At 42.7% G+C, this 26,638-nt stretch overlaps 1 protein-coding gene across 4 annotated transcripts in view; it reads left to right on the top strand.

The window, feature by feature from the left end:
• The window catches only part of FYN (FYN proto-oncogene, Src family tyrosine kinase), a 144,752-nt gene that overhangs the window by 64,843 nt on the left and 53,271 nt on the right, over nt 1-26,638 (top strand). For 3 of the 4 annotated variants that reach the window (XM_076333437.1, XM_076333441.1, XM_076333439.1), the window contains exon 3: nt 23,447-23,581. The exons of the other annotated variant lie outside the window; for it this stretch is intronic. The gene's annotated coding sequence lies outside the window, so the exon portion shown is untranslated. The remainder of the gene's footprint in view (nt 1-23,446; nt 23,582-26,638) is intronic. 4 annotated transcript variants of the gene reach the window in all.

The following is a 26,638-nucleotide window of genomic DNA, read 5'->3' as shown; positions in this document are numbered from 1 at the left end:
CTCTCTACAGTTTGGCTTTTCTGACAATTGTGCATGTTGTAAGCTTTCACCTATATCCGTATACTGGGAAATATGAACAACAATTATTTAACTACACCAAACTACTGTGGCCAAAGATGAGCCACAGACCAGCAGCATGAGCTCATTAGTCTATGAGATTTTGTGCTGACTTCTGTTACTGCAAGAGAGAATGGGATCTGTATGTAGTTTACTTTTTGGTGGTAGCAATGATACTTTGATCCTAAAAGTTGCCCAGTGTCCTTATGGATTGGCTGATCTTTGTGTGGGGTGTGACAAAGTTATAGTGCTCACAGGTCAAAGTGTAGAGTCATAATTCAGAAATTGTAACCTTGTAACACCAAGGAAAAAAAGCTTATCAGCAGATGTGGTAGTCAGATTGTTGTGTTTTAATTTCCCTTCAAAGATGCATCAGCTGAGACCAGCCTAGTCTCCATGGCTAGCCTTGATAAAAGAGCATAGTTCAAGAGCAGCAAGAGGAACGAGACAGAAGCAGCATGTTTCTTAGAACCATAGAATAATTTTGGTTGGAAGAAACTTCCAGATGTCATCTTGTCCAAACCCCCACTTGAAAAAGGTCCTATTAGGTCAGGTTGCTCAGGGCCTTTATTTTCAAAATTCAACTGGATGCCAATGGTGGAAACTCTACAGCCTCTCTGGGCACCTGTTCCCATGTCTGACCATCTTCAGAGTGAAAAAGTGCTGCTTTGTTGCTTCTCGTTGTTGTTGCTCGCTGTCGATCAGCACAGACTTGGCATCTTCTCTGCCTGCGAGAGAGGAGTCTTGGAGAAGACCCCAAAATCAGGGAAGCTGCTTCTTGTGGCTCAAAGGAAATGTGGTGTCACACAGATGCAGTAAACTTGTTAGTGGGGGGGTGGGGAAACCCGCAATCTGGTTCACTTGGGGAATGTTTCTCAACCTATGGTTCGTGTTCAGACTTGGAGACCACGGCTGCTTGACTTGGTTGAATCTCGAAACCTGGGAGAAGGTTAGCTGACAAACTGATGCTCCTGAAAACTACCTGTTTTCCTGACTTGCTTAGAGATATAAGCCAATGAAAAGAGACACTTCTCACTGCTGGATTGTAGACATCCGGGAACTTCTTCAAGCCAGTCTGGAGCTGGTTTGCACCATTCCATGCTCCAGGATTTTGCCCCAGAATTTAATATTGTTTTCCTAGAGCCATTATAATATGTAAACAGACTCTGCAAATTTTGCTTGTTTTCACAGCTGTTCCTTCCCTTCTTCCCATTTCAAACTGTTTGCAAAATCTGATTTTGAGGTAGAATAATCAAGAACCTTGAGTTTCTCATCTGTAAGGTTCTCTGAAATATCTCTGACCCCACCATAGGTTTGCCTATGGCATTCCAAATTCCCAGAGAGTTTTAAAAATAATTACAAAACATGTAAGACAAGGAAACAGTTTTGCCCAGTCTCTGTCCCTAATCCACTGAATCCAAGAAGGACTGGACATCAAAAGAACGTTTTGAATTTATCTTGACATAGCAGCTGAGCTCAGAGGCTCAGCGGTTGTTTATTCATCTTGTATCAAAGTTCTAGAAAAGGTCATGCAGCCTCCAGATCAAAAATTCATAATGGATTTAGGAGCTGATTAGAGAAGTATCCTTGAATGCTGGGAGGGAAATCTTGGCCGAATTTAAAACTCCCTCAGCTAAGCTGATGATATCTTTCTGAGCAGTGTGAGAAAAGACCTCTTTTTATGAGATTTCTGTAAAGCAGCCCTGTGGATGTCGGAGCAGATATTGGCGTGGCACGACAGGTTTGACCTGTCTTGCACTGAGCACAGCATTCAGCAGGCAGTCATGGAATGTCCATCCCTCCACATCAAATACATGACTGCAAGGAGTCCCAAGAAACATGGATGATATAGGACAGGAAAGCCTTGGGGTGATCTGTGTTTTATTTTTTCCCTAGTCAGACTGCTCTTTGCCAGTTCAGACTCCCCTTGAAACTCTTGCGTTTCATACGAGTTTTTTTACATTTCTAAGCATGGCTTATGCTGTACAGTATGGTGTTCTGTCCCTGTCCATCTAGACCCTGTAGTTGGTTACAGCCATCAATATCAGAGGAGGATCAAGCTGTGAAGTGAATAGAGGGGCTGCTGTATCGTAAACCTGACCTGCATCTTCCTGCGCCAGGTGTGCCACTGTATGCTCGTCCTATAGATTTCCTCTTCCCAGGAAAGCTGTGAACGCTTCAGACACAGGCCTTGAAGCTGAATGTATACCTTGGGGCCTGGAAGTCCACTGCTCTTTTCACTCTGAATTAGGCAGGGGTACCTCCCCAAGTTCGGCGCTTTTTTATGTTTCAGCTGAAATCTGAGATGCTGTGCTTCTATCTGCACACTTCTCTGCAGATTAGAAGCAACTTCACATCTTAAACAATGGTTTCGGCTATTTCTAGTTGCTCCAATATATCATGGAAAATCTGGATTTCAGCTGCTAAGACGCTCAACTGGTATTTTGTTTTCGTTTTTTTTCCCATTAAGGACAGTCAGGTTTTTCTTCTCTCTTTATTTTAAACAAAAAAATTAGCAGGTAGTGTCTGCTTTGATTTTAAGAAATCATATAAAAACAAATTTTCAGTATCTTTATGTATATTAAATTTGTTTGCCTTTAGAAAGATTGTGATGCCCTGTGCGTTCCTGGGTGTCCAATTTGTATGATACAATTATTTACATCCTTGATGTCTACCAAAAATGCTATTGAATTTCTCTTGGTGATTCTTCGCACTTGTCAGGTTTCTGACATAAAGTATTATAGAGCAACTAGGTATTATCTGCAAAGAGTTTGGAATATGCAGAAATAACCCGCTGTAACTTTTGCTTTATTACCTGTATTCTGCCATGCCCACAAGAGGCTTTGCCAGAATCATTAGCTGTTCTCTGTAATTAGGGCTGACCTGGTGCATTTTGGTCCTATTTCTAGTAGCTTTTCATTTTCCAGAGTCATTAATTTGGGCGCTGATGCGCCTCATGATGTGCTTCTGTTGTGTATCTTCATTATCTTTTCCTATGGGCTGAAGATTATCATGTATCCTTAGGAAGGAAAGTGTGTGGAAATGCTTGAGCATTTTAAAATATCTCGGGGTTTACCAAGATTTGCTATGCTATGCTTGTAATTCCGTCAATTTTGGTCTGTTTCATAGAATCATAGAATCATGGGTTTGGGTTGGAAGGGACCTTAAAGGTCATCTAGTTTCAACCCCCCTGCTATGGGAGGGACACCTTCCACTAGACCAGGTTTCTTTGCTTCCAGTCTAGTCTGTGTGAAAGATGTGCATGTTGGTGCCGCTGGGTGTGGTAAATGTTAAATCTGGTCCATAAGATTTCTAAGGAATGTGGCTTGTCCCCTGCCCAGAACCGTATGTCTCCAGTCCCAACCAGGTTGGATTTAGTCTGCTCTCTTAAGAGGTGTGAAGCACTGTTATACTTGTGTTCAGTTTATTAAATCAGATAACCCTACACAGGGAGGTTACGTTCCAGTCTTCTGCAGAAGGCATCTTTGTGTCTCAGTCTCTGTCATTTTCCCAAGTGTTTTCCAACATCTCACTGGTAATCCATTCAGTTTAGCTTTTATTTTTTCCTTTTTTTTTTTCTTTTTTTTCCTGAGGTTGAGGTGATCCAATTGTTGAAATTGCTCAGCAAAAAAGAGCTGGTGTGTGGGCCATCCGTCTGGATGTCCTTCTTGCTGTCGCCACTGGAGAAGAAATAGGGAAGGACAGTTAAGACAGCAGATGGAGCAGGGCACTACAAGCAGCTGTACCTCCCAGCTTTCTTAGCTGGCTCAATGACAGAGATGTTTGCAGTGGATCATGATGTTACAGCAGCTTGAAGATCCATGATCGGATTTTGCAAGTGGTAAATTGGTTGGTTTTTTTAAATCTAGTTAACAAGTGCTCTGTTGAAAGAAAAGCATTAAATTTGAAAATTCAGATGTTGCTTTAGGGCACGTTACATCAACTTTGCTCTTTTCTCTATGTGCATGTGGGTATTTTTGTCACTGTGCAGTTGATACAAAAACTCCTGTTCCATCACACTGGCATGTTCTCATACCTTCTGTTCCACTTCCTCCTCTCTAGAGGATTGAATAAAAACCTGTATGTGATACACTGCAGGGGCCACTGCCATCCAAACCGTTATGAGTTCAGATTTAGACACAGAACAGCCTTGCACCTGGTTTCACGTCTAGCTCTGATCATTTAATATTAAAGTGTAAGTGCAGCTTGGAGCAGGCAGGTCCCACCCAGCTGGTAGCGGGATCCTGGGGCACTGTAGGTGGGATCTCCAGGGAATTTAGTTGCTAGGAAGCATCACCTCCTTAGTGAGCTCATGCAAATGGAGGTTTATTTTTTCAGATGTTAGTAATTTAGTCATGTTTGGGAGTTTTCTGTAGAGATCAAAATACAACGATTTTGCCTTGACACCTTGCAAGTTTATGGTCCAAATCACAAAACCTCTCGAGCTGTTCAAGGGGTGACCAGAAGCTTTTAACATGAACAAATCACTCCAGTTTCCCATGCCTTGTTTCAGAATTAGCTTGAAAAATTTTGGCTGAAGTCATGCCAAAAATCCAAAACGGCAACAAAGCAAGAAAAAAAAAAATCTCCCAGCAACCATCCAGCATGGAGAATATTGCCAAACTTGGGACTGTTTGTGCCAAGTTTATAATGAGGCAGCAACAGGGTCTTAGTAGGTAATGCTCTCAACCCGCAGCTAATGAGCCCCGCAGTGCAGGGAGCGAGGACTGCCGCAGAGAGAGGCAGGGCTCTTACCCGGTGCCTGGTTTGCATGATGCACTGTGTGCGAGACATGGACCGTACCTGAGATTAAAAGGAATGGAGAGCATGATTTCTGGGCATCAGATAAGGCTGTTTCTGTGGATGAGACTCTTACTAAATGAATACCTGTGGCAGTGATAATATATCTATAGGTAGAGTTTAAGGTGTGTGGGCAAATGTAGATTTTCCTGACCTGAGTGTGCTGTATTTTGTAGTACAGCCACAGTGCTGCTTTACTTCTAGAGAGTTTCTTTTACAAAATACAGGGGGAGGGGGGCGGTTAATGTAATTCTCTCGACATTAATTCTGCCTCATCAATACTTCATGGATTTAATAGATTTTAGGACTACAGTCATTTGGGAGATTATTTTATCAGCCAAGCACAGCGGAGGTTGCTGAAACTAAATGGAGGACAGAATCCATCTATGTGTGATATAGGATGCTGCAGTATCAAGAAGATTTAATTATTATGGGATTTGTTTAGGAGATTTCTTTGTGCCTTTTGCAAAACTTTATGTTGGACGCTAAATACTTTGCATATAGGCAAGTTCTCTCTTCAGTAAGAGTTTGGTATGGATCTCTAGGCACAAGTGTCTGTTTCCACCTCATAGCATAAGCACACTGCTCTAGTTCTTCATCTCTCATTACGTCTCCCTCTCGCTTAAATGCTCATCTGGCACGAACATAATGAAACTGCATATAAAGGAGCATGAAGAAGAGAAGAGATCTCATTGCAGATTACCAAAGCTGAATATTTTTGGACATTGAGTTATTTATATTAATCAGTTTGCTAAGCTCAAAGATAAAAGAAAGCCTGGGAAGCAATCCAGAAAAACCAAGAAGAGAAACTAAAGAAGATAGTGTGAAGATCATGCATTAGTGCATGTTTTGAGAATGCCTGCAGTGCTGTGTCACAATACCCGTTTCAAAATAAAAATGAAGATGGGTGGATCTCGAAGAACAGTGCTCAGTGGTGGGGGAGAGATTCCTGCTTGACATGTCACTCACCATCACCTGAGGTGGAAAGCCCTGTTGGGGAGCACTCTGCATCGTCCTGCAGCAGCCCTCCTAGCAACAGTGAGCAGCATTCATGGGCTCCAAGGGGTCCCACGCAGCCTCCACTGGTCTGGGAGAGTCAGCTCTTCCCGAGACATGTTATCAGGGAAATCACTGATGGCAATTTTTAAAAAATATCCAGTGAGCTTAAATTCATGAGAAGTTTGTGTTCATGCTGAAGGTATCACCCTGAAAACCTCAGAGCTAACAGAGGTTTATACAGCCTTCTAATAAATAGTGTTTTGTCCTTGTGACCTTTATACCTGTTCTCCGCCCACCTATAGGAATATATCTAATATAGCAAGTCATATCGCTCCTATTGTTTTTAGGGAAGAGAAAATAATAAAAGATTCAACTGTGTAAATGTCATTCCTGCCCAGCCCATTTAGTATTACGAGACAGGGAGAAGCCTGCTTTGAAATTTTCCCTCTGGCGAAAGCTTGAAAAGCCTTGAAGATTGTGTGCATCCTTGATCATGTCATGCAACAGCAGTAGTGAGAAATATAAAATCTACTAGCTCAGTCTGCTAGGGTTTTGAATGCTGTGCTGAGTGCCGAGGATCCTGCCTTCCCGGTCTTACAAGGTGGTATCTAATCCTGTAACAACCTTCAGACCATATTGATTTACTGACATAAATTTTGGGGGGTTTTTAATTGAACTGCTTTTCTTACCTTATATTTTATTTTGTGCAAAAATATGATAACTGAAGCAAGTGTCTTTACAGGCAGAAGGATAAAAATAGAAATAGCATGAGACTTTTTAGATTCTTTGTAAAAATATTAGTTAAAAAATATGCGTGGATCTTAGATGTGATCTGAAATGTCAACTACTTTGGTCCCTGGTTAACAAACCTTCCCATCCATGCAGTTAAGGCGCTAGTTAGAAAGAAGACTCTGTGGAAAGAAACTTCAGCTGCACACTTTGGAAACAGTTCAGGTCATTTCTTGTCCTCTTTTGCTGCTTATCAGAAGTTAAAAGTTTGTCTTTTTTTCAGTGGGAACTTACACCAAATTATAGAACAGTATGCTTAAAGCCAGTGGCTGCATCGGTGCACCAGCACCCATTGCTGTGATGGGTGCTGAGTCTAGTTAGCTGTAATTGGATTGGATCATCAGTTTAGGAAAGTCCTCATTTTGCTGTGGTATTTGTTCGTTGTGTATGACGCTTAGGAGTTGTCCGTTTTTCCTCCCTCTGCTAATTCTGCAACATTAGGGCATTAGTCTCTCTCTGCATGCCATTTACGATCAAACATAATCCCCTTTCCCCCCCATTTCTTTCCATTTACATCCTTTGATGAGAAATATTTAGGAAACTATGTGTCTTTTTTCTTGTAAGACACAGGCTGATGGAAGATCTATTACATGAAATTCTGCTCTATCTATAGAGCAGGATATCTCCAAATACATCTGTAGACATATAGAAAACATGGAGACTGACAGCTGGTAGACGCTGTAGACTTCTCATTGTTTTCTACCATGGTGATTATGCCAAATGTGTCAAAACACAGCAGAAAAAAAAGGGTATATGAATGAAGTGGCATAGTTTTTCGCTGGGAAGACCGTGCAACATCCACAGTCTTATTTTTAAGATACCCTCTATGACCATTTTGGTATCTGCTAAATGCCTTTGCAGGAGCCCAAGATTGTTCCATTTGCTTTTTAAAATGTTTTGCTCTTGAGTTTTGCCCTCTAACTGACTGTAATTACACAGGGAGGCTTAGTTTGAGCCTAACCACCAGCTTAGCTTTCCTGTATGTCATTAGATGTTGTTGGGGGATTAGCATGCACAGTTGTAAATGACGGTATATATCTTCATTTTCTTTTTTGGATTAGACCGTTTATAAGCCAAGTGTTTCAGATGAGAGAGAGAAAGCACTATTCAAAGCTGACAAAGCAGAAGAAAAGCTTGTGTTGAATCAAGGGGCTGCTTGCAGCAGCCTTTTGCTCACCCCGAAGAAGTAAGAGCATGCTGAAGACGCAAGCTGCGTTGCTAGTGTAAAACAGAATTCTTGCATGTTGATACTAAAGTACTCATCATTTCTGTGTTACTGCGGCATGTGCCTTCCACGTGTGTGTCATCCTCTGCATGTGGTGTAGATGTTATCCAGAAACAGTTATTTGGAGAAACTTGTCTGGTCATGCGTGTGGAATATGCCATTGACTATTATCAGCAATAGCGAATCTTGCACGTAACTGTGGCTCCTGTCTTGCTCTGAACAGTTTCACGTGGCTTATGCTTAGTAAAAGATGTAGCACCCTTCATCTAATATCTCTTGCAGCAGTGTGCAAAAGGGCTATGTGTCGCCTTGTATGCAGAAAGCGGCCCACCTTGAAGACATTTCAGAAGGTGGATGTTTGGCAGAGCTCTGAGAAAGGAGCTCCATTTCCAGGCAGAGAGACCAAAGCACTCGCGCTGTTCGGTGTGCCCAGGCAGGAGTCTTTAGGAAGAGCTCACACTCAGATCATTTCTGTTACTTTGCTTTTCCCACCCTGTTTAGGTCCCCAAACTTGCATCTGCTTTTACCCATGCTTTTATGCATGTGTGATTTGGGTGACTGTATGTGAGACCTGAGTTTTAAATTTTGTGGGAAACGCAGACTTATTACTCCAGTGTTGCAAGAGCCCTTTTACAGCACCTTTAAGTTTCCAGAAATGGAAAGAAAATTATGTTTTTCCTTTAAGGCATATATTTGAGACATCATTGAAAGTCATGTGTATTGCAGGAGACTTCTAATTGCTGTATTAAATATTTCTGTTGCTTAACGTCAAAAGTTTCTATTGCTGTATTAAATATTTCCCTAGTTGTACTTCTGATTAAAGAAAAAAAAATATTCCTAAGCTGTGACTTTTAACCACCTCTTCTTCTCTAAGAAAACTCTTCCTCAATACTATAAGAGACCAGTACCATTCCAGGCCACCATCCTGCTTCAGCAGGAGCTGTAAGAGTGCTGCTGTGTAGAGAATTTTTATGTCAAATTATTGCTGCTGCTTCACTTCCATTGTAACCAGCAATTCTCACAGGTGTTTTTTTTTTCCCCCGAATATTTATCTTTTAGAAGCTACCCATGAATATAGTCAATGTCTTGCTATCTTCTTTTTCTTTTGGATCTCTTACATCTGGGATAAATTCTAGGAGCTTTAAGGTGTAGCTCTAGGCTCTTCTGGGTTGGAGATGCTTCTACTTGTCACCCAGACAAGAACAAGGGGGGGGGGGGATAGATATATAAAAAAATCTTTTCAGTTCCATGGTGGAGGAGGAAGACACCCTAGGTACAGCTGGTAATTAGTTGTATAGTTTCTTCAGGTTGATAACCAGCTCTGGTAGAAATCTGTTCTTTGACAGGCAGTTCTCTAACGATATTGGACAGGGAAAGCAGCAAATTTAATAAGCTCTGCAAGTCAGGGTTGGTTGAAGCACCAGAAAACTGAGAAAGTCTGAGAGAAATCCCCTTAGAGCTTGCTTTGTCTGCTCACGACTTGCCCTTTCTTGTATTTAACCAGTTTGAATCCAGGTCATCTGTCCTAGGCTAATCTATGTCAGTGGAGTGGGGAGTGTGAAGGGAGCTTTTTTTTTTCCTTTCTGTTTCTTGTAAACCCAGAACACATGGGCAAAATAGCAGGCGGTACGCAAGTTGAAATCATGGCAGTCCAGGCAACGTGTCGAAGTAGCTGGTGGTAACGGCGCCGGCAGAAATCTGTTCTTGGGCAGTTTGGCAAGACATAAACTAGCAAGTGACTCACCAAAGGTACTTCTGTGGTTATTTGGCAGGCAATGCTGTACATTCACTGTGTTAACAAGCTTGACTGTAGCTTAACGTGTCCAGCAGTCTCCAGTTAAACTTTCTGTAATTTACGGAAGTAATTCCTTCTGATGTTGTGTACTGTTTTCCTGCAAGGGTCTGGAAACATCTAAGCCATCCCAATCCATTTGTTAAATTTTATAGAAGTTGCTCATCTTATGATTAAACAAAAGCTTGAAAAATAGGATTCTTCAATGGAGCCCAGTTAAATCTTTTGCAAAGGCAAAAATGACTCTTTTGCAAAGTGTCAGATACAGCTTGCAAATAGCAGAGACTGACACTGCAGATTATTTAAATCTGTATGACATCATCAGTGGATAATTTACAAACCTTACTTATTTTGTAAATGTATTCTCTAGCCAGTAGAAGGCTTATGTATGTGAAAAATCATACTTTTGTGCGCTGTAAGTCATCTCACCTGTGTTACGTTTGTTCTGGGTTGAAAACAGTGTCTGACTGTGACTTGGAGCCCCTCCAGGGAGCTCACCCTTGTATCGCTACCACTGTGATTTACAGGAACAGCCTTGTGAAGCTTCTTGAACCTTTTGGAGCTTCCTGCTTCTTTGTTGGTCTTTCCAGGTCTAACGTAATTTAGCTACTTCTTAGCAATTAGATTAGGCACAGGCAATTTCTTTGTAAAATTGCCTGAGCAGGTCCTTTGGTAAACAGTAATAACCTTGTTGTGGCTCAGTGGGGTTTGGCAGGGTAATTAAACTGGACTTCAGCACCGCAAATAGGTACGTAGTTAAACGCCACAGATCTGCTCAGGTGCTGGGTTAAGTTTCTATATACACAGGCTCTGTCATGGCCATATGTGTCTTCTATTTATGGTTTCTGCTGCAACCTATGCATCGTTTGCTCTGGAAAATAATGATTTTAAGTACAGTGATTGATAAAGCACTTGTATCTCTTATCCCACAAATGCGTCAACATTAGATGGATTCACATTGATTTGTGCCATGTGTTTCTTAGGTATTTATTTTAAAACTATTTTAATGCCTGAACATTCAGAGGTTTTAAGACAGAGGAAAGAGAGCACAGTTAAAGATTTCACATAAATCAGGAATCACCTTTGTGAGGATCTTTCCAAATAAGCTTGAGAACTGTACAAAACCGACGATTACTTTTTCATGCAGAGTCCGTAATGATTTTGTGCTGCGTGACTCATCCTGCTAGGTCTTTGTGCAAAGGAAACCGTGCTAACCTCCTGCCCCTTCCCCTGACAACCTCATCGCTTTCCAACCACCCATGTGTGGTGCCCCTGCAGCTATCCCCATAAACACAAATGCACCTTTCAACATCATTTCTCGAGCTTTTTCCTCTTCATTTTGGAGAGCACAGAGAAAACAAAGTGTCCCTGTCCACACACAGACATATCCTTACATTTCCAACCAATAGTCTGATTGCTAAAAACATACCCATGGGTAATTAGTACTGTGTATGTAGTTAATCGATTTAAAATTAAATGCCGCTGGCAAAAGGTCATACTAGGTTTTGTTATGGCTTTGAAAAGAAATCTGTTCTAGTGAAAGCTGTCTCTGAGAAGGAATATTCGTTCTTTGTGCGCTGCCCGTGACAAAACAGAAGCCGGGGGTGCAGTTTTCACAAAGGGTGCTGTAAATTTCACTATCATGTTTTCACATAGATCATGGGGTTTCATGTTGATTTTAAGAAAGCAGCCCTTCAATGTAAGGAGGCGGGTGTATCTTCTTATGCACAGCAAAAGGAGCTGCTGTGCCAGCAGTCTTGTGGGTGAGTTAGGCACCTCATCTCCGGCTTCTTAGTCCACCATCCTCATCATTAGATGATTCTGCATCCTAGGCAGACAGATTACTTCGTATTTTCATTCATTAATGATTTATCAGACAGCTCCTCCCCTAAAGGCTCATCTCCTCTGTTATATTCCCAGCCCACACGCAACCAGCAACATGTAGCTGCCAGCTGGCACTCTGGCATTAAGAGTGCAAGCTGCTAGCCCTTTCCGCATCTCCTGCTGCCCCTTCTTCCCCTCTCTTTCCAGCTGCTCGGCTCACCTGCCCGCTCCTCGGTATCTTAGATTGCACCAAAGCCATCAAATCTCCATGTGTCCTGTTCTCCTATCCATCTCTCCAATCTGGTTGCTTAATGTGCTTTTACTAACTATATTTAAAAAAAAAAAAAGAGAGAGAGATGAGGTTGACCCCACTTGTAATGTGGCAGCGCTTGTGTTTTTGTTATGGAAATAGTGGCCTCTCAAAGCACAGCGCATTTTGGTGTGAGGGTATGCTCAGTGGTGACTTACATTTTAGTTCCAGGTAGAATTAGTAGAGAAGAGGGAGTGCTGGGAAGAAAATGAGCGAGCTGTGCCTATGAGCAGGAAGGTGTGGGTTGGCTTCAATTTCAGGTTTTGCTATCAGGTGCTTGGCACAACAGCTCTTTTGAAATCCTTCCCCAGTTGTCTGTGTGAGAGAGTGATTTTTATCACATTGCTAAAGATTAACTCTATTCTTGTTCTCTGTTCTGCTCCCAGAAATCAGGCATGCTCTGAGGTCTGGGAAAGGGAGTCCAAATGAAATCTCATGATGAAAGGGGAAAAATCCAGAATTGTTTACCACTCACCAACTTGTCTACTGCAGGTGGGTTGTGACTGAGAACAACAGGGGAACAAGGACTGCAGGACAGGAGGAAAAAAGTATAAGCTAGGAGAAAAGGAATAAATGAAACTCCCTTGAGTCATTTATACGTGAATGTATAACCCTCGAGTGCTTAATCTACTCTTGGCAAGTGGTGACTGATAACTAATTTTCTCTCTTCCCTCTCCCACACCCTCCCAGCATCTTCAGAAAGGACATGTGACAGGAATAATAAATCTCATTATTTTAACAGGCTACAATGGAAATTATGGATTAAAAGCGCTATGGATGCTTCAGTAGAGAGAAACTGGCTGTTCCTGGGATGCCTAAAATGTATTTTCACTCGCATTGTTTTCAAGGACTTTCTGAATTATTCAGGCCCCTCCACATACCCCTTTGGCACAACACTTTTAAGTAAACCAGTGTTAAAGGCATCAGGGTCCGATCCTCAGTTGGTCCTACAACTTGAGGACAGCCAGAGCCTGACACTGAGCAAGTTCAGGCTTTGGGGGAAGTCTGGATCTAAATCCAGACCAGATTATCTTTACTCTAGGTCTCTGAGCTGGAGCTTTGCTCTGCTGTTTTAAGGAGAGAGCTAGAAGTGGAGTTCAGGCCAACACATATAGTGGTGTCACCGTTCTGTTGTATGCCGCAAGACTAATCAATCTGGATGCCTTTAGCTTTGGAGGGGGGAGAGGTGGGTGAGAACAGTAGGCGCTTGTGTGCTTTGGGCAGCCAGGTGTCTGGAAAACCAGTGTCAGCTCTGAGGGAGTAGGAACTCTTGCTGCTCCTCTGTGGCCTCCCTGTTGCAGCCAGAGCAGGCTTGAGGACTCCCATGGGGGTGAGTGGGAGGCTGTGGCAGGGCTGTACTCACGTAGGCTGAGGAGAGAGGTCATTGTACAGTGACTCAGGTCAGAACAAGGGGAAAACCGAGAAAAAACAAGTAACTTATTTCAAGGGGTAGTTTGTGAGCAGAACAGGGACTTGGGACATGGGTCTTGCAGGTCCCCAGACCAAGGACACAGCCCATCAGTTGCTGCAAGACTGGTGTATCCCAGAACCGTGGATGAGGACAGCAACCAAGCTGGATAAAGCTCTTCCATGCATTAGCACGTGTGTCAAAACTTCTTCTAGGTCTCTTGGTAAAACCTGTCAAACCTGGCACATGACTGTCAACAGAACTAAGGGCTTGTTTTGCCCTGGGAGGTTGCCATCAGTAAAGCCGAGTGTAAATTTACAGCACCCAACTACTTGATAACAGTTCCCTGTATAGGGAGTATGTTACCTCGCGCATAGCGTGCATTAAGCGTGCAAGAAGTTGCTGTAGCATAAGGAGTGTGCACTGAATTTCCACGTAGTGCTAACTGCCTGTGGTGAACCACAGTTTACCAAGCAGTTGTTTGGTTTTTATTGCATCCCGTCTCTTAGCTTTACCACTTGGATTAGAGAACAGGTTCTAAAAAAGCAGGAATTTGAAGCATGCCATTTCCCTGCAAAATGCGTACCATGCTTTTGTTACGTTACTGAATCGTTGCATTTGTCTCTAGTTTCTAAAAGGAGCGAGAGGAGGATTTTAATAAGTGCAGCAGGTCTACATATGACCTGGCAGAATCACAAATCACTGGGGTTAGAAAGGGCCTCTGGAGATCATCTACTCCAACCCTCTGCTCAAAGCAGGGTCAACTTAAAGTTAGTATCTGAGTCATGTCCAGCTGGGGCTTGAGTATCTTCAGCAATGGAGACTCCACAGCCTCTCTGGGCAACCTGTGCCAGTCTTCATCACCCTCACAGCAAAAAAGGTGGGGTTTTTTTCTTATGTTTAAACGGCATTTCCTGTATTTTAATTTGTGCCCATTGCCTGTCACTGGGCTCCACTGAGAGTTCTTGCCTCATCTCCTTTGCTGTCTCCCATGAGTTATTTATACACATTAATAAAATCCTCCTGAGCCTTCTCTTCTCCAGGCTGAAGAGTCCCAGCTCTCTCGGCCTTTCCTCATAGGAGGGATGCTCCAAACTCCTAACCATCTTTGTGGCCCTTTGCTGGATCCACTCGAATAAATCCATGTCTCTTCTGTACTGGGGAGCCCCAAATTTTCAGGGATCCCCAAACTGAATCCAGCACTCCAGATGTGTCTTACCAGTGCTGAGTAAAGGGGAAGGATCACCTTCCTCAACCTGCTGGAACTGCTGTTTCTAATGCAGGCCAGGATGCTGATGGCCGCCTTTGCCATAAGGGAGCATTGCTGGCTCACGTTCAACTTAGCATCCACTGAAACACCCAGATTTTCTCCTGCAGAGCTGCTTTCTAGCTGGTCAGCCCCCAGCATGGGGTTATTCCTCCCCAAGCGCGGGACTTCACATTTCCCTTTGGTGAACTTCATGAGGTTCCTGTTGGCTCATTTCTCCAGCCTGTCAAGGTACCTGTGAATGGCAGCACAACCATCTGGGATATCAACCACTCTTCCCAAACCTTCTGAGGATGCACTCTCTGCCGTCAAGTAGATCACTAATGAAGAGATTAAACAGTATTCGCCCCAGTATTGACTTCTGGGGTACGCTACTAATGCCCCATTCAGCAGCAGGCCCCTTTTGCTGCTGATATACCTGTGGAAACCCTTCTTGCTGCTTTTGACAACCCTCACTGGATTCAACTCCAGGTGGGCTTTGGCTTTCCTAACCCTATCTGACCCTGCTTCCATCTCTTGTGCACTTCCATTTCATGTTTGAGTTTAGTCAGGAGCTCCTTGTTCATCCATGTGGGCCTCCTGCTGCCTGTGCTTGACCCGCTGCATATTGAGATAGACCGTTCTGGAGCTTCCCTGGACCCCTTTTTTCTCCTGGGCTGTATCCCACAGGGTTCTTCTGAGCAGATCCCTGAAGAGGCCAAAGTCGTCTTTTTGTGGCAGTTGTGATCTGGCTTTTTGGAAAAAAGACTGTCCGCCACCTCATGGTCAGTGCAGCCCATGCTGCCCCTGACCTGCACATCTCCTGATCCTTGTTTGTTAGTATAAGGTCCAGCACAGCATTTCCCATTGTTGGCTGTCACCTATGTTAGGAAGTTACCATCAATGCGCTTCAGGAATCTCCTGGATTGCTTGAGCCCTGCTGATTCAAGTTGGCATTTTCAGCCTTTTCTCATGTTTAATGTATCTGTGGCTGCTATTTCTTTGTGCAAACTATTTGGTCATTTTACACGATTAAACTTTTGAACCCCATCCTGAAATTACGTCCTGTGGAAAGCAGTTCGCAAAAGAAGGCTAAGTGAGGCTTGTACCAAGATGAAATATGTAACCCACCTAACGTTGGTTTTTATTTCCTCCCCTTTTCTCACGCTTAAATGTAAAATAAGCATTATACTGTAGGAACCAGGCAAAGGCTAATTTGCCTCATTTGAATGTGAAAAGGAGCCCACATCCTTCCTGTGCCCTGCAAAGAATGCAAAAACACTTTACAGAGAAAACAGATGTACTAATATGTATCACTTGTTGGGGGCAGGGAGAATCCAGGGTGCTGCCATTAAAGCAATGCTGAACTTGCAAGAAAACAAAAGCACCAGCATACAAAATACAGTGCTGGGAAGTTGACAAAGTTGGGACTGTTTTCTTTTGCTTACATTTATGCTTCTGGCATCTGAAAAACTGCTCTGAAAAAATACATACAAAAGAAAACATGTAGCCTCCTTTTTCATGCTCAAGAAAATCTTCACTGAAGATGGTTAAGTGCCCAAATGCAAACAAAAAGCAGAAGCCCCAGCCTTGCGAAAATCTTCTGCATTTCAGAGTCAATATTGCCTTGCCAGAAGAGGACACTACTGACATCATAAACAAAACAAACATAACTTTTTGAAGTACCCCTTGATTTTATTTATATTTTTATCTCCCCTACCTCTCTAACATATAAATATGAAAGAGTTAGTCCTGTCATCTCACCAAAAATGCAGGATATAGTGGGGAGGGTTTAATGGTTTTTAATGGTTCTATATCTTCCATGCTAGAACAGCATAGAAGATAGAGAACAAATGAACTCTGGATGTTATTTCTACAGTTATGCAGTCCGGTTCAGAGTACTGTCCTTTCCTGACCCGTCTGTCTATCCCTTCCCAAGAACTTCAGCAATGAGCAGTCGGCACTGACTAGTCAGCTTGCAAATCCGCTGGTGCTGATAACTCCCCAAATTCAGCAACCTGCCTGATGCAGATTTGGCCCTGTGGCAGTATATAGCCTCTTGCCAGCTTTTAGCTTGCAGACAGGAGGCAGTTGCATGTGGCCATTTATAATTTATGATATATACATGTATTGTCAGTCACAGTAATAAATAGGATAACTATAAGAGAATGCTTGGAAGTTTCCTCTTAAAAGGCTACTGCGGACTTCCTAAATTAAAAACTGGTTTTGCAGAAACAGATACGTGAAATGTAGCAGTCAGTCAGGTTTCTTTGTTCAGCAGTGGTAGCTGGGTAACATCCATGGATGGGTGCAGCACTTCATGAAGGTGTTGTGCTGTTTCCCTAAATGCGGCACAATGGCCATTTTCTCAATCTGCAATACTGAGGTTCAGGACCACCACAAAGACCCTTCAAAATTGATGCTTCCTGCTTGATGTACTGTTTGCATCTTAGTGAAGTGTTCTTAATTCACAGGAGTTTTAAAGCTATGGCATTGACAGACAAATATCCAGCCATGGATAAGACAGGCTCAATAACCTTGAAAAGAGAAATTTTAAGCCCACTTACCTAAATCACTTATATGAATGGGAATGCATTACAACAGCTTGAGGTGTTTGAATTGCAGTTTAGCTGCAGGCTTGCTTTGTAGGATCAGGGTAAATAAAATCTTGGCCTTGTATTGGAACAAACATCTCAATGCAGCACGCTGCAGAAGGAAGGAAGCAGAATAGAAATTAGGTCACTTTCCTTTCCTGCATTATTTCTTGTAAGTGTAGTCTTCTTACGTATGGAATACACATTTCCTGTTGTAAAAATATTGTAACAGCCTGCAGTAGCCAAACAACTGATAACCTACTGTTGCTGAAAGCTGGAGTCGTATTAGATGAGCATGTTTAGGGGGAAGTGTTCGAAGCCTGCAGATAATCAGATCTCTCATGCTCTGAAAAGATAGCGCGCGTGAACTACATAATAACTGCTGTGATTGTCATAACAACTGTAGCTTTGCAGTATGGAAGAAATAATAAACTTTGACTCTTCATACAAATGGCAGTGTAAAGATATGGGTGCATTTGGTTCTTGCTTTTTGTTTTGTATCATCTATGCATTTAGACAAAATCATGTGGGTATCTTATCCCCTCCTTTTCATGTGCCTTAATCCTAGAGTGCAGGTGCTTTATTTATCTCTGTCTACAGTAATACAGGCTTGTAACTCTATTCCACAAGTTGTCTTACAGCACCATTAAGTCCCAGCTGCGCTAACTGCACTGTCTCTGTACTGTGATAGCAGCCACGGAGGTGGGAATCCAATTTAATAACAGAATCATCAATCATAGAATGGTTTGGTTGGAAGGACCTTTAAAGATCATCTAGTCCAACACTCCTGCCCTGGGCAGGGACATCTTCCACTAGACGAGGTTACTCAAAGCCCCATCCAACCTGACATTAAACATTTCCAGCAATGGGACATCTGCAACTTCTCTGGGCAACCTGTTTCAGTGTCTCACCACCCTCATTGTAAAAAATTTCTTCCTATGTCCAATCTAAATCCACCCTCTTTTGGTTTAAAACTGTTGTCCCTTGTTCTGTCACTACAGGCCCTGGTAAAAAGTCTCTCTCCATCTTTCTTATAAGCCCCCTTTAAGTATTGAAAGGCTGCAATAAGATCTTCCCAGAGCCTTCTCTTCTCCAAGCTGAACAGCCCCAACTCTCTCGACTTTTCTTCACAGGAGAGGTGTTCCAGCCCTCTGATCATCTTGTGGCCTTCCTCTGGATCTGCTCCAACAGGTCCAAGGTTGGTCCCTTCTGGGGACCCCAGAACTGGATGCAGTGCACCAGGTGGGGTCTTATGAGAACAGAGTAGAGGATGAGAATCGCCTCCCTCGACCTGCTGGCCACGCTTCTTTTTATGCAGCCCAGGATATGATTGGCTTTATGAGCTGCAAGCGGACATTGCCAGCTCATGTCCAATTTTTCATCCACCAGTACCCCCAAGTCCTTCTCCACAGGGCTGCTCTCAATTCCTTCATCCCCCAGTCTGTACAGATAATGGCGATTGTCTCAACCCAGGTGCAGGACCTTGTACTTGGCCTTGTTGAACTTCGTGAGGTTCACAGAGGCCCACTTCTCAAGTCTGTCGAAGTCCCTCTGGATGACATCCCGTCCCTCAAGCGTATCAGCTGCACCGCTCAGCTTGGTGTCATCCGCAAACTTGCTGAAGGTGCACTCGATCCCACTGCCTATGCCGTTAATAAAGATATTGAACGGTACTGGTCCCAATACGGACCCCTGAGGGACACCACTTGTTACTGATCTCCATTTGGATATTGAGCCATTGACTGCAACTTTTTGGATATGGCTATCCAGCCAATTCCTTATCCATCGAATAGTCCATCCATCAAATCCATATCTCTCCAATTTAGAGACAAGGATGTTGTATGGGACTGTGTCAAAGACCTTACAGGAGTCAAGGTAGATAGTAAACTTTTATTTTGGTTAAAGCCGCCTTCTCATTCCTAGTATTAGAAAAATATTTCAACCATACTTTTGCATCTTGACAAATGCTTTAAAAAATAAAACACTACAGCATGAGAAATTCAAGGAATTCCTTAGGACATTCAGTTGTATTTTTGATCAGCCTTTGTCCTCTGACTCTCTAGAGCAGCAATTCCAAAGTTTTCTTTCTGGATGGTTACACAAGGAACAGGACACCACACACTCCAGGGACTAAAGTGTTTAATAATTCCTGATGATTGGTAGTCCTAAAACCCTTATTCCCTGAACATTACAACATTTACGCAGGTCCCAACATAGCTGAAAACGTTCTGCAGCCTCTGATGATCAGCCAAACTGTGGACCACACTTTGTGGCCATGTTTTGGGAGCAGGTCACAAAAAGGGTGGTAGATGAAGAAGGACAAAAGTCTGTTTTTTCTTTAGGTAGGGGTGGTTTGATGTTCTAGATCAACCATGATCACTCTTCTCTCAGCGACCATGCTTCTTATGGACATTCAAAATGGTAATTTTTATCTGTCTCTCCATCGTGGTCAGACAGCAGATGCAGACTTCTATTGTGGTAGAGTGACCTGCACAAGTACGCTGCAGAAAAGCAAAGTGAGAATCCATTTCTTCGCAAGACTTTCTCTTTTTGGAAGCACTCTAGGCACACAGAAAGGGGAAGCCTTGAGGATCTCATCTGGTTTTTGCGTGATACCATTACAGACAATCTGTCTGCATGGACTGATGGGGAGCTGGAGGAATGGGAGAAAAGGAAAATTGTGAGTAGCAGAGGTGGAAGCCTTTCTTAGGAGAGGAGGTAAAAGAGGGAGGAGGGAATGAGCTTGGGATCTGTTTCTTTGTTCTGTTTTCATTGTGTAAAGTTGAGGGACAAGCCACGTTCAACCCTGGTATTTTCCCTTATATGAGTTCTGAAAAACTGTACCATTGATGTGTGGTTTTTTTCTCTTTTCCTTTTATACAGAAGTTATTTCAGGAGCAACAGCGACCAGGTAGAGAAGAAAATCTTAATCTTTTATTCTCAAGATAGTCATCATGGCTTCCTTGATCTGGTTTCCTACCGTAATTCATCTTTCCCATGGAAAAAATATCCCCAGCTTCTATTCTTTCTGTCCCTGTGCAGAAAAATCAGTGTTGCCTCAGTGTTCTCTGACATCAAACTATGCAGCCTTGAAGTTGCTAGAGCGTGGGCATTTAGGTGAGTGGCAAGGCAGGAAGGTTTCATCCTGACAATCATATTGAAAGCTGGTCCATGCAGTCCCCTAAATTTTAGAAAAATGGGAGAAAGGGAAGAAGAGTAGTTTGCTTTAAGGTGAGGGAACTATGTTAGGAACTCTTGAATGTACTATGGCCATAAAGGACTGAATTACACTGTTCCTGGGGTTTTAGATTAATATCCTCTGTAGAACAGATGTTTCGTACGTGTAATGTGCAAAGAGCCAATTATATATGCAAGTCATGTAAATTTAAGCTATAAATGAAATGCTGTGTAGACATCCAAATGATACTTTAGAAAAGTTTGTCTTGGTTCTCCCTTTCTTAGACAGCATGTATTAGTTTTGCTGCTGAGAGGTGGGCATGTGTTTGGCTAGGTTTTGGGTTGTGCTTTCTCTTACTGTTTTTTTCAGTGAGGAAAGGAGATTGGGTAAAACTCTTTTCTGGTCTCTGTTGACATCAGCACATTCGATCTGCCTGTGTCCAAAAGAATTATGTCAAAGCAATTGCCTGCATTTGTTTCTTAGCGTGTTCTCCAGCAGCACTGTCGCTTGAGGGTCAAACTGGAATACATTAAACTGGAATTGGAGCAGAAACTGCAGCCAGCCTCAGGTCAATGATACCTCTTGAGATTTGCGAAAGTGACACTTCTGGGGTTCATTGCATTAACTTCCACAGCATTTCTGCGTCTGGTCTGGGTGACTTACAAAGGCAGATGGGACAGTTAGTCTCACATTCTCCCATTTAATTCTTTCTCTGTGTGTCTGGAATAAAAGGACAAGCCTCACATCTGACTTATTTCTTAGTATTTCAAAAAGATTTTTTAAATCCATGTATTAAAACTTTGCTTCTATGTAGTTTCTATCATTTACATTTAGGAAGATTACCACAGTTACTTCATCTGTAAAAATAAATTTGTGGAGTCTAGCCTATGTGATCTTTGTAATGGTACATCTTTTGACATAAGCAAGCCTTTGCAAGGCCTAGAAACACAGTTGCACATGTGCTTAACAGAACATCCTAATGCTGTAGGAGGTAGCTGGGGTCGTGCCAGAGGAAGAGGGAGAAAAATGCATCCAGGAGGACAGAAAGTATTAAGGTGCAAAAACGCACTGTTCAAACTGTACTTTAGCAGGCTCTGATTCATCTTTTATTAGTAGCTCTGAAACCTCGCTCTTGATCAGCTTTCCCAAAACTTTTGCCCTTTGAGTGACTAAAGAGTTGCCAATCACAGTCTTGAGATCTGTTGATAGGAATACCAGGTATAGCAGAGACCAGGTGGTGGTGTGTGTGTGTGAATGCATGTGCACATATATATATATATACACACCACACTTGGACAGGCCTTTTTCCTCCCTAAAATTTTCACAAGCTTTCTTGCTTTAGTTCACTCTGCAGAAGTCTTGTACTACAATAGTTTGCTTAAGATGGGATGTTTCATTTATGTTTGTAACATAGCACTGAAAATTTATTATGCTCTGTACGCTTTGTTTCAGCAGGTATCACTTACTGAAAGTGACTGAAAGTTTGAAAACCACGTTTTTTTCCCACCTGTTGAACAGAAAAATATCTGTAGAATCATAATCAAATATAATTAAATGTTTATATGAAATAATGCCTTCTAAATCTCTGGAGTGACATATATGAACCAATGCTGAGCTCAAGTAATTAAGATTATTTTATCTGTTTTATTTGCAGAATTTACACTGCAGCATTCAGTCATAAGTGGGTTCATTCCAGAAGCTTAAAATGAGCTGATGCCAGCTACTGGCACAAATCAAACACTGCCCAGCCTTCCCCACTCCTGCACATTGACAGGATTAATACTTTCTGGCCAAAGGCCCAGGTTAAGACAGACAGCACAGACAAAAGCTTGCACTGTGTCCTTAAAAACCACCAAACTTAAATATTGGCAGGCTGTGGGATGAAGCAAGTTCAGTAGCCAGGGCCCCCCGCTGAGCGCGTGGTCCTTAGGAGCCCACCTGCCAGACCCCATTCTTGGCGCACAGAGCCAAAAGCTTTCTTGGCAGCACCCAGTTCCCTTGGCAGGGTGAAGGGGAAGGAGAAGACATGCATATCCCGAGTGAACTGGGAGGTGCTTGCAGGAGCAGTGCTCACGTCCACTCACCCCACTTCAAGGCACTAACTTCTTTTCCTGAAGAAGGTAGCTAGTCCATCAGTTCATCCCGAAAGGGTGAAGTTGGGAGAGGAAATATCTGTGAGGTATGGAGGACTCCTTCCCTCAGCCTAGTTCTCTGAGGTCACCTTCTGTGGCTGGGGGATCCTGGGATAGGATCCCAGTAGCAGGCAGCAGATGAAGTGAATTGCCGAAGCAAGGAGTCGCAGGTACTCTTCTTAGTGGCAGAGCTGTAATAACACCCATCGGTTTCCTAAAAGTTGTTTCCTTGGCATCTCAGTGTGAGGAGCTTTGCACAGTGAGGTTTTGTGTGGAGCCAGGTGCTGGGAATTCAGAGGCACCTGCCTGCAGATCCTGCAGAAGACGGACAGTTGGTTGTCGTCTGTACTTAGGTGGTACCTCAGCCCCAAGAGGTTGGGGTTTCCCCTGGAGATATTTTGTATCTACAAAATATCCTGCTCCGGCCACGAGCAGGAAGGCTGCTAGGATTACTACCCTGAGAGGGGAGGGAGTGTTTCTTGATGGAAACACAAGGCACTGTCTGATGCAGTGACCACTCACCTGACCTCCAGCTTTACGCAGGCAGTAGATCTCACGTGCAGGAGCTCCTGCTTCATGCCTAATAACCCAAGCTGCATGGGTGTGCATCCTTCTTAAATCAAGCACGATTATTTTCACAACTTTGCAGAGATGGACAGTACATCACAACCTGTGGTGTAAAGGGTTAATTACTGGTTAATTGCCCTTAACAGATCATTGCTGAAAAAGCAAAACAAAATTGCCTGTTCACAGTCTGGATTGGATTAGTTTCCAGTTCCAATGCGTTTTCCACCTTTGCTAGATTAGAGCCGGCTGTTACCAAATTTATTCCCGGTATGAATATTACTATACTGTGAACAAAATAACAAAATTCCCTTTAAGCTTTTTGTTTATAACAAAGCCTTCTGCTACCCAGTGTTTTCAGTTCTTTAATCTCTCTCCCCTGAACACTCTTCCAATTTTTCCAACACTTTATTTGAAAAATGGAGCAGCAGAACCTGATACATTATTCACGGAGCAGAGGAACGAGAGCCAAATACAGTGTCACTGTAACCTACCTACTCATCTTTTGATTTTCATTTGTTTGTACAGCTGAGGCTTGCATTAGCCCTTTTGGCCACAGCCTTGTGTGGGGAATTCATGTCGAGCTGATTGCCTCCCAGGACCCCCGGTCTCATATTCAGTCTCTGCTTCAGAGGATAGAGTCCTCTCTCTCCCTCTCATCCTGTAAGTACGGCCTGTATTCTTTATTCTAATAAGGTGATTTCTGCACTTGGCCATATTAATGCCTAAACTGGTTTCTCCCATCTTTCTACAGACCCCGGTTGCTCTGTGTCAGGCTTGTCCTTTCATTGTTTGTTTTTTGCTGTCCCCAGTCTCGTATCTAGCCATCATGATTTAACTTTAATCCGGGTCACTGATAAGGCTACTAAACAGTAAAGGGATGATCCCAATACCTGTGGGAACCCAATAGGAACCCATCTGTTTGCTAATAAATAGTTTCCCATTTACAGTTACACTTTTACTTCCTTCATTTATCAACTTTTTAATACATTTAATATGATTGTGGACTCAGAAGCGACTTCAGTATAAAATATGTTTGAGATTTTTGCCTGACCTCATACGGTGCTCTCCACCTATGGAGTCCTGCTCTCCATGTACAGATGGAGACACTCCATACAAGCTTCAAAGCATTCAGTTTCTTCATAAAGATGTTCTACAGAACAAGTCAGATGACTTAGACTTGTAATACTGTCAACAACGCTGCCTTCGTCAAGTGAACTTGTAATTTTTGCAAGAAATGACATCAGATCAGTCTGACAGGATCTGTTTTCCTTAAAGCCAGGTTGATTGACTTTAATTATAGAGCTTTTTTTTTTTTTAAGATTTTATTAATTGAGTCCTGTGTTGGTTGTTCTATCCTATGCAAAATACTGGAAACTCAGCCAACTGGCCTGTAATTACTTTTTACCTTTCTTAAACAGTGGCCCAACATGAGCCTTCCTCCTGCCCCTGCTCCTTCCCCAGGGGCCCAGAACTGTTTTAGGTGCAGCAGTAGCAGCTCCAAGGCTAGCTCTCTAAAACCTTCTGAGACAAGTTTATTTCTAGCAACTAATCTGAAACACCTAGAATTATGTATCTGCTGCTTAACATCCCCTCTCTGGGGGTTCCTGTGGTGGGAAGTTATTTCATCATCATCATAAACAGATCATCCAGCCTTTTAACCTGTGTGCTAATCAGAAATATATATTAAATAACTTCTGTTACTGTCGTATTGTTATGAATGATTCTACCACTTTTATTGTTCAGGATTCCATCTTTCATAATCTGTTTAGAAAAATAAAAAAATATATATATCTGATTCTTTCTGTCTTAATTTTTCCTAATATCTTCTTGCTTCCTCTATATAATCTTTATTTTAGCTTTTTTACTCGTCGTTACGTTTTCCCCTTTTCCCCTTCATGTGTTGGTTTTGTATATAACATTTTATATGTTTTTTCACTTCCCTGGCAAACCCAGCTGTTGGGTTTTTTCATTGTGTGTTATTTTTATCTAGCCCAGTCTTCTTTTCATGGTTGTAACATTGTAGGCATTTAGGAAATGTCTTAAACCATTCACAGATGTCAGCAACTTTCTGTATGTTCTGTCTTCAGCCTGACTTGACTCCCATTCACTATAGTTTTGTGCAATTGCCTCTCAGAAAGCATGCACTGTGATTTTAATTTATGCATATATGAAGAGCGTATATTCATATATTGCATAAAATTTTACTAGTCTGCATTTGATCGCAGAGGACGTCGGTTATTTGCACAGAAAGTGTCGGTCCTTTTCAGCCTAAACAACCAGCAACCTTCTGGTTTGTGATCATTTCCTCCCTACTGAGACAAAGCCTAGAGCAGGGATTGTCTGGCTCCTCTGCTAAACCGCGTACGACTCCCAGGCAGTTCAGGTGTAGCTACATCATGCGACCAGCGGTTAAGTTGTGCTTGTGGCGGCGCTGCAGCTCCTGCCTGCTGCTGTCCCTGGCTGGGCAGGGAGCGAGTCAACAGGTCCTGCTGCGCCTGGCGTGGCAGGGTGACCGCTGTGGGGTTTAGCTGTGTGCGGTGGAGTTTAGCTGCATCCCACAAGTTCTTCACGTTGTGGTCATTGTGCTGTGAACTGCTCCTGAATTCTCCATGCCCTTGGATGCTGCAGGGCCTATACTGTCTATGACTCATTTAGCTAACTGGCAAGAGCTTTAGTTCACAGGGTTAGGAAGGCTGGTCTTTCCTTTAAATTAGGAGTTAGTAACTTGTCATTTGCAGCATTTTGGAAAGTACAGTCATGTTTTAGTGCCAGTGACATAAGGTCTGCGGCGTAAATTGTTCAGATTAAATGGCCCTGAGATAACGCAAGGGGTTTTTTTACTTTTTGTATATAGGTGTTGAAGAAGGCCATTATCCTGTGCTCTACAGTGATCCCAATGATCTGTAACAGATACCAACTAATTGCCCACCTTGGGTGTATCTTGATTCATAAATATCCAAGATTACTTACTTCCAAGTTGTCAGTCACTCAGAAAGACATCATTTGTGACATATAGGGCCCGTCAATTTCCCTCTTCCATTTGGACTTACTAAATTGGTTACAACTATTTCTTTTAATATTCTAATAATCTAAATCTAGCTATTAGTTTTCAGGAGTACTATTTTGCGTTGCTACTCTGCAGGCAGAGGGTTTATCCAGTTTTTCAGACACTTGTAATTAGCATATAGACATTGTGCTTGATATCAAGTTTTTGTGCTGAATGAGCTTTCGGTTGCTTATTTAATCAGACTCGCCTACCCAGCCTGGCTTACAGAGTGTGCATTCGTTCACTATTGGGAAGTCACTTTCTCTTTACAACATGATCCACAAATCTAATGTCTGTCCCCTGTGCTGTTCACCTAGTTGTTAACTTTGGCAGTCTTCATTTTTTTGTCTTTCTGTGCTAGGAAACAGGGAGGAAGTCCAGACAGGATCTCCAGATCTCCTGAATTGTCGACAGTTGTGTAGTCCACGAGGTGTATTACAAAACGGTCACCTTAGTGAAACCCTGCCTGTCTTCTCCAGATTATCCTCCAGTCCTGCACTTCTCTTTTGTGTCTTAAATGCAAAGAAGCAGAGAAACTTCTGTTGTCTGCCTCTTCCTCACACACTGCTCTTTCCATCCTGCTGATGAGGATGGTTGGAACCATCCTCATGGGCACTTTGAGTCAGTGGTTTTCAACTGCTCATGCTCAGAGAACGAGTCAAACCAAGGAG

Source organism: Aptenodytes patagonicus, chromosome 3 (genome assembly GCF_965638725.1).
Source record: "Aptenodytes patagonicus chromosome 3, bAptPat1.pri.cur, whole genome shotgun sequence".
Classification (NCBI taxonomy): Eukaryota; Metazoa; Chordata; class Aves; order Sphenisciformes; family Spheniscidae; genus Aptenodytes; species Aptenodytes patagonicus.
This window is presented reverse-complemented; position numbering and strand designations above follow the sequence as displayed.